The sequence below is a fragment of the Ostrinia furnacalis genome, unplaced genomic scaffold (genome assembly GCF_004193835.3).
Source record: "Ostrinia furnacalis isolate ACB-3 unplaced genomic scaffold, ASM419383v2 OfSCF2049, whole genome shotgun sequence".
In the NCBI taxonomy this organism is placed as follows: domain Eukaryota; kingdom Metazoa; phylum Arthropoda; class Insecta; order Lepidoptera; family Crambidae; genus Ostrinia; species Ostrinia furnacalis.
In genome coordinates this window covers 698,129-711,148 of record NW_021132288.1, presented here as the reverse complement: position 1 = coordinate 711,148, position 13,020 = coordinate 698,129, and the positions used below count along the sequence as shown (strand labels likewise).

The following is a 13,020-nucleotide window of genomic DNA, read 5'->3' as shown; positions in this document are numbered from 1 at the left end:
CGCTAAGATTATGGCGGCTAATATTAAAATTTTGTATGGTATAAAGATCATTTTGGTTTGAGTAAAATAACAGAATACTGATCCCCTAGTAATATTATAAATGCGAAAGTTTGGATGTCTGGATGTTTATTACTCTTTCACGCAAAAACTACTGAATGGATTTTGATGAAACTTTACAGTATTATTCTTTATAACCCAGAATAACATTTGGGCTATAATTTATGACGATCTGTGACAAACGAAATCTCACGCGGGTGAAGCCGCGGGCAAAATGAATCTATAAAAAGTTTACTAACAAATGTTTTGAACTAATTAAGTTCAAAAACAGTACATGTTTTTAACAATAACTTCTCACTGTTTTATTTGTTCTTGGAATACATTATGATTAATGATGATAATATTTTCCTTGCTTTATTTTAGCGTGTTTAGTATGAAGTAACCACATTAAATGGAAAATGAGATGTTATCAAAGTCGTGCACTCCTACGCAGCGCTTGCTACGGATGCGCGTTGATGTCTTTTCTTCGAGTAGCGCACGCGCAGCTTGGCAATTACGATTTTGTTTATTAACATAAGTAAATACAGCGAATGTAAATATTACGTACGCTACTTTATAATAGATATTTTTTTAATTTATAATTGTAATTAGTTTGTTTTTATGTATTAGGTACAAATATTAAAAGCATCACACTACAATTTAACATAATGTATTAGTATTATCTTTGATGAATTAAATTAAATAAAGTTGATAGATGTTTGTAGTATAGTGTCGTCAACAATTTAATTGCTTATTAGTTATTATTATACTTTAGTATTTAGACTTTAGGTATTTAAAAAAATCCGGAAGATTTTTACTGATAGAGTGCAATTAAAATTAAGATTAATTACTGTAATTGATAAAAATAGTTCGATTTATGAAATGTGAAACTTCTTGTTGCATTTTTTCTCATCGTAAAGATGACTTATCTTTAAACATTATAATAAGCGCAACTCTATTTTTAAAAAGTTATCACCATCGATAACTAATAGAATAAATGAAATACTTAATAATTTATCTACTTTTACATGCGGTAATTGGTTTTGAAAACAAGTAGGTACAACTTATTACAACATTGACCTTCAACTAAAAACAGTGAACTAAGAACTTAAGCGCTAAAAAGAAACAATAAATTTAAAAATGCAAGCAACGGAACCTTTGATTTAACCCAAACAAAACCAAACAATGAAGCGATGTGAACAGGACCCATAAAAGTGCCATTAAAGCAGGCCCGTACAATAACTTTATATCGAGTGCACTAGCAGGCACATCCTTGAAACAATGGCGACATTCAAAACAATAGGGCATTCCAATAAATATTTAAAATACGCTACGGGCTCTAACAAAAAACTTGCCGTGACCGTACCGAGGGATGCCGACACTTCGAAAAAACTTTTTGTTACCACACCCGGCGGGCAAACTCTGTTACAGTTCAAAATTTAATACCTGATACTCTAAAGACGACTATATCAATCCAGTTTTATTGAATCAATCCAAAAAGTTTGCAACACTGAACTTTTTACACTTTATCACTTAATTTAACGATTATAATACGATAGACACTGATTATGATATTTAAACACACTAAATTAGTTGAAACTACTTTACGAGATACGATGGTTAACACTTCTAAGGTTAAATAGTGGTATTTAAAAGTTTGGAATGGTTTTCTCGAACTCCGCGAACGCGTCGTGAATTTAAGTCGCGGGAGAGCAGCGTCTCGTCGCGACGAGGGGCTCGGCGGCAACTGTCAGATCGCAGCCGGCAGCGTGCGCGCGCAGCACGTGGCCTCAAATGAAGGCGGAGCAAAGCCCATCCGAGCCCCGCCATTGGCCACATCGGCCCTTTGATCAGCCGCCGACGACTAACTACATCGCTCTGCGCCTTAATCTCGGTAGTAACGTCCTTTTAAAACAGGTAATTTTATTACAAAAATGTGGATACTTTTTATGGTCAGTCGAGGAAGCGTTGCGACGGCTGCCAAAGGGCCCGCGGCGCGGGTGGGTTGATATTTCCACATGCACGCCGCGCTACCCCGCTGAATGCAATCCCGATAATACGGCAGCGGGTCAGTTACGCAGTTACGGTCAAAGCCTCAAAGGATAAAAGCCACACGACTTTTTTGACACACTAAAGCGTTTTGCACAGGCCACGCATCTCTTTGAACGGCGCAGATCAAAGAGCATGAATACCGGTGTCCTATTAAATCCATTTCTATTATGATGAGTGCTCAAATTAAATATTCCGTAATTCAATCACGCGATCGAAGACTCTTTGAAGAGTTCTATTTAAGTCTAATAATACTAGTTCAATCACGGCCTTTGATCTCGTGGACTGCCAATTTATTATGTACGGCATATTAGTGTTCGGTCGCAAATGTATTTGATGCTGCTATTAGCAGTGCTGTCTGATTGAAGTATCAATTCTGTTACACGTGTAGTTGATGCAGCGAGCCGATTCCAAGAAGTTATATCACAGTACACCAATACACATCAGCCCACATAAGGTCACTAGTAAATGTCACATACATTTCATCTGTATGCGCCGGCACCTTTGAACGTGTTCAAAATAGTTTTTTGAGTAGAGACTCAGTATGTAGCTAATTTATTTTACTCAAAGTACTCGTTCTTTTCAGTCAATCAAGACAAGATCTCATCAATATGAACTCAATAATTACCTACACTTTTTGTTTTTTCTTTCTGTTTTTGGACTTCCTTTACATCTTTCACTATCATCATCTTTACTTTTGTTTTTTTTACTCAATGGTCAGAATTTCAGAATTTTGTCCGTCGGTTTACAAATTATTGTGTGTTGATTCAATTAATTTAAATTTTTCATTATTAGTAGTGTCATAGCATTCATATCATACATTATCTTCTACCCCACTATTATATTGTGCTCTAGCATTCATTTCATACATTATGCTTGCTGCACGGAACTACATACAAGAATCTGATCCGCCTATGTCCAATTTAGCAGTCCAAATTCATAAGCTGCACTGAAGTGCAAGGGGGTATTTGCAAGAGTATCATTTGCGTCGAACCCGCAAACGTCCGCGGGCGCCGTGCCGCGTGAGAGCCGCGATCGCTCCGATATTAATAAACCGGCGTTGCCGGCATGTCTCCGCCTGCATTATTACCCCACACACACAAACGCCGCGCCCGCCGCCCCACATATAATGTCAAAGGGTGAGCCCGCCGCCTCACAAAGCGTAAGTGCAACCACTAAAAGCCAATCCTAAGTTTTATTGATACACATTGTATTGCGACAAAGTCTCCGTCGACAGCGGCCCCACTCACCCCACGCGCCGCACAAAGACAATATCGCGACGTCAAAGGCGCGGCGGCCCGCGCCCGCCGCCCCGTGCCGCCTAAAGGAAATGAAAAATTAAATTGTCAACACATTTAATATCTGCGAAAACGTGCACGGCGTCGCCTTTGAACGCGCCTCCTTTGCGGAACCTCCGCGGCTCGGCTTTAAGTATTAAAATTTCAAACGTAAAATTGAAATTCAGTTTAAGTTTAATTAGACGTCGCTAGAAGTTCGAAGTCGCATTAGATCAGTAGCGCTAATGAGGCCGCGACGCGCACACGTCACAGGTGCGGGGGGCCGCCCCTCGCGTTTGATCGGCGCCGCCCTCAGATCATAGAAGGGAATAGATGTGAAACGGGGGCGTGGCGCGTGTCTCCGCGATATGCCCAGAAACGAACATCGGCCGCGACGCCAGGTTAGTCGCGATTCAGTCGTACTGAGGAAATGTTCTCCGATATTGTTGGATAATGCGTCGTAACGTGCAATAACATAAGTGAAACGAAGAACTACAGGAACAATGAAGTCATTTACCACATGTAAGTATTGCAAATCCATTGGTATTTTGCTTATAAATAAAAAAAACTAAACATTTTTACGAACGAATTCAGTGCCGTGACATTTACTGCGATATCGAAATTAGTGGTGATAAAAATTCAAACACGTTGTACATTGACGATTTAGTTAGCAACCACTTTATGTCATGCGTAACTACTGCGCAATGTATTTTATTTCTTCCGATATCCACTGACGCGTGAAAATACACAGTACGGCCGCATGTGCCGGTCGTAACATAGTATAACGTATAATAATAAAAAGGTTTTCATACAAGCATTTTTTAAACCAATTTCGAGCCTTGCCCCCAGGATTTAAAGTATCGATATCTTATCGACTCCATTTTATCTTTCTTCTCTCTAATTGCTTTTTTCAAAGTGTGCGTCACGTCACGCGGCCATTGATTGGCCATAAGGCACGCCTTCTGGCCAATCACAGCACTTTTAAGCCGGTTGCACATGTTGTCGTAGACTCTCAGTCGCTTTGTTTTTACACAGTTGAATGTGTGTGTGGGAGCTGTGGTGGGGGAAATGTGGGGACACTGGTTCTCGTTGTAGTTACGCGCGACTTCATATCTATTCTCTTTCTATGATCTGAGGCGCCGCCGCTTTGACAATTATTAAAATTTGCCTCGTACCTCTCGGGCCTCATCTTTTTCCGTCGCCTCGATTACGCCACGGGTTTGTCTCATTAGGGCTTTTGTATGGTATCGCGGGCGGGCCTTTGATGTGCGGGAGCGGCAAAGGCGCCCGGCCGCGGTCCACCTGCACTTTTATTGTTCCCGCTCCGACTCGAATTTGCACGCTCCACTTTGAGTTGTCTCTTTGCGATTAGGCCGCTCGAGGAACGCGCTTTGACCCTTGACCGTTCAAACGATAACATGTCAACTGTTTGTCCATACGATTCTTTTGTCTAAATAATTGACTTTTCTGTAGTTCGACAACAATAAATGTAGCGTATTGTTTGGTCACGCGTGAGCCGGGTTAATGTATTGTTCACGGCGGAATATCGCTCAGTTTGCCGAAGCGAGGGCGTGCCTGAACTATGCGAGTTGTGAACACTCGACACCCCTTTATTACTTCTGCACTTTGTGCGCGCACTATCATCAAACATACGAGTCGAATTAAAACTTTATACAGCGACAATTTGCCACCCGTGCGTTTATTGGCGCCCAACGTGGGGTTCGCCCAAACAACGGGTGCTCAGTCCTGCTTCAATAAAATTAATTTAAAATATATTAGCATCCTTTGATGGTATAATTAGTCAAATGTTTTTAAAAATATAGTGCTTTATTTTTAAGTACTGAAATGAAAGTTGGCTTACGAGCTGGCATAATAAGTAGTGACGAAGCCTAGACTACAGATTAAATAATGTCAAATTTAATTAAAAGGGATCTTTTGCTAATCCTATTAATAGACCAAGACATTAATTTATTAGTGAGTTAGGAGTTTTGTGTAGGATTGATGGTTCATAAATTCAGTTCAGTGTCTACCTTGATTGCATGGTAAGTAAGGCGATCACCACTTGTCATAAATGTGAGCCTAACATCAGGCGATATGTATAACACGCAATATTAATAAGGTATTAGAATCATAATATCTAATTACAGATGTAGCGAATAAGCGATGCCGGCAACATAAACACCGGCGTACCTTTGTCCAGCGCGTCGCGAGTCAAAGTTAACGCGCGGGGCGTGAGGAGACAAAGTCCTTTGTCGCGCCGAATGCGGCCGGGCCTTTCATCTTCCGTCCTTCAGCGGCCGGCAGCCGCATCGCAGGGCTGACAGCTTTGCGGTTATTAACAGTATTGTAGATTTTCATTTATTAGTTAAGTGAATGATCATATAATTTTATTGATCATGCAAAAACTAAATAATTGTGTAGGTACACATGCAATTTAGTAAATAAGGCGATGAAGTGACCCGTAGCACAGGTTTCTCTTTTGAAACCTATTTCAAGCACCAGTCCCCCGCACTTTAGGTTAGAAATCCTCGGCCTAATTTCTATTGTATTTGTGTACCTGAATTGTGAAGGGTAATAAATGTTTTTTATTTTTTTTTATTTGAGTTTCACTACAACTAAGAATACGTGATCTTGGAGGTCTATATCAAAATCAAATCAACGCATTGTAGGGTTCTTTAACATTTCACTAAAACACATGAGTTAATTTAGAATCTTGGGCTCTCTAATTTTAAGGGGGTAATAAATAAGTATACGGACTAACTTGATTTAAGACATCTTGATTCTTTAGATCTTGTGAGTTAATTCTATATTTGGAACTAAATTCAAATTGAAATAGAAGAAGATATTCTAATCTAAAAACGTAGTAATTTTCTTCGAATAGCTCTATGAAGATTTTCAAAGTAAATTGCATCGTTTGAACGTAGCGAAAACAAGTTGATGAAATACTCCAGAGAATATTCATGCGGCGCAAAGTAGACATAATTAAAAACTACTGCGTAATCATGAGCCGAATCCGGGGCTGCCGGCTAAACTAATATACAAATGCTAAGTTACAAGTCTACGCTAAAACATAGTTAAACTGACTATGCATCAGATGCACTTTACACTTTACTACGTCTTAAGGAATTTTGGTAAATAAAAGCATGTAAAAGATAACTTAGAAACCACTTTATAACCAACAATACTGAAATTCACGATCAAATTACATAATGTTAATCTAGCGTTAGTCATTGATACAATTTTCAACGATTGCAGTTCTAGAATAGGTATAATATTTTTAAATGGAATAGCCACAGAATATAGAAAGTGTTTTCTATCTTCTGTGTGGAGAACATGGTAAAATATTTCAATATCCCTACTTGTGCCGTCTCTGGAAATAATAAGCTATATTTGTGGATAGTAAATACGTATTTACTTTCGTTCGTTTCAGCCAAATGACGTCCACTGTTGGACAAAGGCCTCCCCCAAGGGTTTCCATAATGAACGGTCCTGTATTTACTTTACATTTGTATTTATCATTTAAAATATACGATCTACGAGTATAAGCCAGGATACAGCATATACATTTTTCACAGTTTTCCAGGAATTCCCGGGAAAGCGTCCGGGGGCAGCCCTGCCGCTAGTGCATTCCGTTTGATGTGAAAGAGTGTCCTTTGGGCGAGGCGCTTTTCTTATTATCAACTTGCCCGTGAATTTAATATAAATATCGCCCCTTTTATCTAAGGTAAGCGAGGCACCGACAAACAAAGTATTTGCAAACACCAAGCATTGGGTTTTACTTTGAGCTTTTATTAGAGTTATGTAGGGTGTACAGAGTGTACTTTGAATACATAGCCTTGACGTTAAAATTGATGATTTGATTAAAAACCAGTCTTTACTCCATGTTGAATTTAGATTTATTCATCCACAATAAGAGGTGGAACGAGGGAGGTGCCTAGATGCGAGCGGGGCAGGACCGGTGTTTGTGGAAGTCCTTGGGGGAGGCCTTTGTCCAGCAGTGGACGTCTTTCGGCTGAAACGAACATCCACAACGACCAAGCTCTTGTCCTACATCTCACCTGATGGAAAGTAATTATCAGGCCGAAGGTGGAAGCGACTACTTAGTAATAAACATTTTCAGAATAAATTCTAAAGGTACAGGAGTGGAAGTGTTAAATACTCGTATAAAATTACCTTTGTAGAATTTTCTTTGACAGGCGTTAGAGGAATTAGAAATTTTTATCTGACATCACGAAATCTCAGAAACTACAAGTGCTAGACGTCTCAAATTTTGCAAGGGCGTTCCTTTTAGAACGTAGGTGCTACGACTGGATTTTGCAAATTTCAACCCCTAAGGGGGTAAAACGGGATCCACGCGTACGAAGTCGCGGGCGGCCGCTAGTTTACAATAAAGCTGTAACTTTTTAGAAACAGCCATACTGTGCCATAAACTAAACTTACTACAAAATCAAATCATAAGATCGGAGAGTGCTTGCTCCACGTCACTCTCGTGCATATCCCGCCATCCGCTAATACTAAACAAGCTGAAGTATCCAATTGTCGTGACACACTCCGGAGTCGCGAGTCGGATCGGGATAGTAATTTGGACGAGCACTCCGCCGCTAAGTCAATCTCGACGAGACGGAGCGTCTGGCTCAACGTAAGTACAATCTGAGAAGGATGGGGCAGATTTATTGTGACGGCGATGTGAGAAGATGATGAAAACGAATGGCTAGGTCACAATGTCTTCTTCATACATTAGTTAGATGACTCTACATGAAAATTTTAATCCATTTTTACTATAAATGTTATACAAAAAAAAAAAAAAAAAGTCAATCTCGACGAGACGGAGCGTCTGGCTCAACGTAAGTACAATCTGAGAAGGATGGGGCAGATTTATTGTGACGGTGATGATGTAAGAACATGAAGAAAACTAATAGTAATGCTGAAAGGTCACAAACCTTCCGTCTGGTAAAAGTAGACCACTGATTGGCTCTACATAAAAATTCTTAACTCGTTTTCATCGTAAATTCTCGGCAACGTACTCGTAAGTGGGATCTGAGATCTTCCAGAGATGGAGAAAACGAAAGGCTAGTTCATAATGTTTTCATCATACATTAGTTAAGACTACTGACTCTACATGAACATTCTTACCGTAAATGTAACCTAATAACAAAATTTTCCGACCCTAAGACGTCAATGTCGACTAGAGACGGTACAGCGTCTGGCTCGGCAACATAGAATCTAAGATACTGGCAGATTCAAAATATTGTGACGGATAATGCTAATGATTCTAAACGAAGAAAACGAAAGACAATGCTGAAAGGTCAGTTTTTGTTATAAATAGTAGACGACTGGCTAGTTGTTAGACTGCTCTACATGCGAAAGTTGGAAACCGTGACCCATTTTAAGTTTATATTGCACAGGTAGGTACTAAACAATTTTCAAACTCTTTATTCATAGTTTTGGTCTCATAGTAATAGCAAATTCAATAGAAGTTAAATCATTCAAATGGTCAATTGAAAATATTAACACGAAGTCACCAACTTTTGAAAAATTAAAAATATCAACGGCCTAAAAATACAAACATGTAAATGCACACTAGCGTTTCCGTAAAATTCACGTGTGCATCATACGTGTCTGGGCCACAAAGCATTGTCCCATTTGTCACATTGTCAAAATCTCAGCATCGTCTCGATGCAGGAGGACGGCCGGTACATTTTTCTATTCTGCGACGGCAGATGCTTCCCGGATTGAATAGGCAATGCGATAAATTCGGTTTGGCGCCGCGCTACTTACGCCTCAATCTACATAATGTACAGCCGTGTAGGTTTGCCAGGCCTATGAGGCGGGAGGCGGACTGTACAGCATGGTTGGTGTCTTCATGGAATCTCCATATGTTCCAACCATTATTATAGAGAAGAGAACTAGACCATTTTAGAACAAAGAACAGTTGCACATTTTATCTGAATTACTAAAAATCCTAATGATAATGAAGCCTAGAATGTTACTTACGACACACACAGTGAAATTCTAACTTTTAATTTGATCTAAACGATTTGTCTGTCAACGTTGGACATGGGATTTTTAAATTTCAATTGACCTCAATTTAGTTTTGATATTTAATCGAGTGCTTTTATTAGTTTAGCTAAATAGCAGATGGAGAACCGTGAGTTTGGTGAGATAGCTCTACATATCCGTAATAAATTAATAAAAAGCAGTACCTAATGTTAGGATCTACTTGATATTTTATATTGTTTTGTGGCTTTTAAGTACAGAAAATAATATCCTGCAACACCTGACAGCCAGACCACCCTAACAGCGAGTCGAGGCCTCCATTCCTGCTGCACCAATCCCGCGGAAAGCAAGAAAGTGCTCGATGATTTGTTTTAAAATTGTATTATTCCTTCCAGACGAGGCAGATGGCGAGGAGAAACACAGCTTTTCCGCGAAATGGCAAACAAATGTAATTTGAAAATATAAAATGGATTAACATGTAATTTTATAGCAAGGAGAGCGTCTATTACATCGAACATAGTAGTAGAGCGGCATGTTTGGGAACGCTTCCTAGCAATAAAACTGTTAAATTGTGGCCTATACCTGTGCCTATACTAACTTGTTTAAATGTCATCAATAATTCTGTATGGTGCATCGTAAAGAGTATCTTCCATCTCCATACGTAGTAGAGTTAGTAAAGAGGGACAATATGTTCCTACGTTTAGTATTAGGTATGTTGATTAAAGACGGTTGTGTGGATGCAGGCCGCTACCAACCGTGCGGTGTGGAAGTCATTGGGGGAGGCCTATGTTCAGCAGTGGACGTCCTGTGGCTGAAATGATGATGATGACGTGTTAAAAGCAAATATTTAAATTCACAGTTAAGAAAAAATAAGACCAAATCTTTGCATCAAGTGAAACCCAGAGTTAGACACAGTTAGACGTCAAGAAACAGCTGTTTGAACAGCCCCGCCAGTGTTCAAGTTACAGAAGTCAATGTTAATATCTGCGATATCAGATTGTTTGTGTACGGGTGATATTATCAAAGTTGCGCTGCGACTGCGGCGGGTAGTCGCGAAGACGGGATTAATCCAAGTTGGGCTAAACACGCGCCGCGGGAGAGCGACACAAGTCAACCGAAGCGAGCTCTAGCGCTGTTTGACTTGGCTACATTCATACTTGATTACAGATTAATTGAGTTACATTAATTTACAGATTAATTGAGCTACATAATATTTAAACAAAATTATTTATTTAATTAACAACAATCATATCTCTATTTGATCTCAACTGATCAAACTTTACTGTTAATAAACATTAAACATCAAACAGAATAGACCCGCACATAGTCGCAGGCAATAGTATTTTAAGTAAAAAACTTAGATTTGATTTCCACCAACTATAGACCTCCATTAATTTACGACACCCATCGATTTCAATTCCATCCCAAAAAGCCTTTGAGTAATTAACAGAAGATACTTAACTCACCTTAAACCTATCAATATTCTACCCTTTACAATATGCTCCGGAGAAACAACATCTAAAGAATAAACAAAAGGTTTGAAATGAAAGAAAAACAAATAACTTGAGTATTTTCAGTCAATGATGTTCTATTCTAATATTATCAAAGGCTGTGTGAGAGCGCTGATCAAAGCGAGCTTGCAGACGTAATACAACTCTAAATTAACCTGCCCGCTTACTTCTTTTGCCTCAGTGGAACAAGGGGTAATAAAACATTCAATAATTTGCTGATATTGGAGCATATACAAAGGCAACCTGACGCCACTTCCTCATACCACCTCTTGTATAGATAAGGCGAGTCAAAAGGCTCACTTAACCTTAGCGAAACTCAATAACTTTCACTTTAAATAATAAATTCTCCTTTGAAGCTGGCCGAAGCCGACTGGTTTGGGGATGCCATCATTTGTTGCGTAATTTCAGGACAGTATTTTTTTCTGTTTTGGACCAACTGTACAAGATTGCATCCGTTGTTGTGTTCGTAATAACCCGTTGTAAAGAAACGCACGAGTACGCACGTGTATATTGTGGTAAAGATAACGGTGGTTTAGTTGTATGTATGTAATAAAATTACGACCCAAAGGTTAATTGCCTTCGGTGTACTTAATAGTTGTAAGTCTAAGTACCTGTACCTACCTATGGTTCGAAGGCAATAAATACATTTTTTACTTTTTTTTTTTTTATTTCTTTGTATCATCATTTCTTTTGTAATAAAATCGTAGATTTCAACATTTACATTTAATACTGTATCTAGGTAAGAACGTGGTATTTTTATGGCTATGAAAAGAAATTAACTGTACTCTTACCGTACCTACTTATTAAAACAAATTAGATGTGTAATAGTTATTTCTGAATTACGATGTATTTTATCTGAAAACTAAGTAAGCAAATACATGTTGCATGATAACATTATCTGGCCATTGTAAAATCGGCCCTAAAGCAATTAAATCAAAAAATAACTGTTTTTATTTGTCGCAATCGCAATCAAGCAATTCGGAACGGATTAAGGCAACAAAAGATACAAGCTCACAAACGATATCAAAAAGCTCTTTGAAGAAGTAAAAACTCGACAGGGAGATTACGGGCAGCGACCACACCTACAAAATGCATCGTTTTTCATTTCAATTTTTCTCGTAACGTAAATTAAATATTTTATATGAAACAGAACTTTGCTTTAATTTCCTTTGTGTGTCGTCTCTTTTTGTCTGAAGTGGCAGAAAGCTAAAATTGCAATTTGGTTAACCAGAAACCTTGAAAGATTTCCTTATGGGTTATCAAACATCTCATCTAACTGAAAATACCTAGATCAAATTAACATTCATTACATAAAAAGTAGTGTGATAGAAACTTCTGCAGCTATAATTATAATATTGGCTTAATCAGTCACAAAAGAGGTAGTAGGTGGAGTAGTAAAAGGATATCGAAAAAATTAGAAATTGAAAATAAAATCACAGTCTCAGAAACTAGCGTACTGCAAGGTGACCCTATTCTCGCAAAAATTGGTGCTATCGAAGGAGTCGGTGGAATCCCTGTAATACAGAGAATTGATTGTGAAGCGCAGACAAAGAGTACCGCCCGATATTAATTTGCTTCTACCACTGGCTGGGATTCGGGGTTTTCTCGGAAAAACTATACAAATATTTGGTTCGGAATGTACGAATATCATTAAATTAAATGTATGTGCTTTCAGTATTCATATTTTATTGGCTACCCTTTCAAGAATTTACAGCATGACATATTTAAACTTGTATAAAATTTAATAACAAATAGACATAATTATGTAAGAGCCAGCAAAGACCGCGACATATGTTTTTTGTTTTGCTTCCAAAAATATAGGGCCTTTTCACCCCGCGCACACATCAGACGCTGGTTTCAAAGCAAAATTTCTTCTTAAATACATGTTTAATCCTCACAAAGCCTCATTAGGCACTTCACACACCAAACTTAAGTCGCATCTATAAAATATTCATCAGGTCCTTACTGAAAGGAGTGAATGCTCTCATTTATATCTCCCTTTGAACTTGAGGTGGCTTTTTCATTCTTTCTGCGTCTGCGTGGGATCGTGTTGCGACTTTATAATTAAATCATTCCTGGGATTAAATCTCCTTTGACAGATATCGCCGTATCGAGCGTCGAGTGCTCGTCAAGTGCCGATGACGTTCCCG

The 13,020-nt window shown here is 38.7% G+C and overlaps 1 protein-coding gene across 1 annotated transcript in view; it reads right to left on the bottom strand.

Moving 5' to 3' along the window:
* The window catches only part of Axn (protein axin), a 61,403-nt gene extending 59,599 nt beyond the window's left edge, over positions 1-1,804 (bottom strand). Inside the window, exon 1 of the mRNA XM_028306799.1 lies at positions 1,483-1,804. The gene's annotated coding sequence lies outside the window, so the exon portion shown is untranslated. The remainder of the gene's footprint in view (positions 1-1,482) is intronic.
* Positions 1,805-13,020: the final 11,216 nt, after the last annotated feature.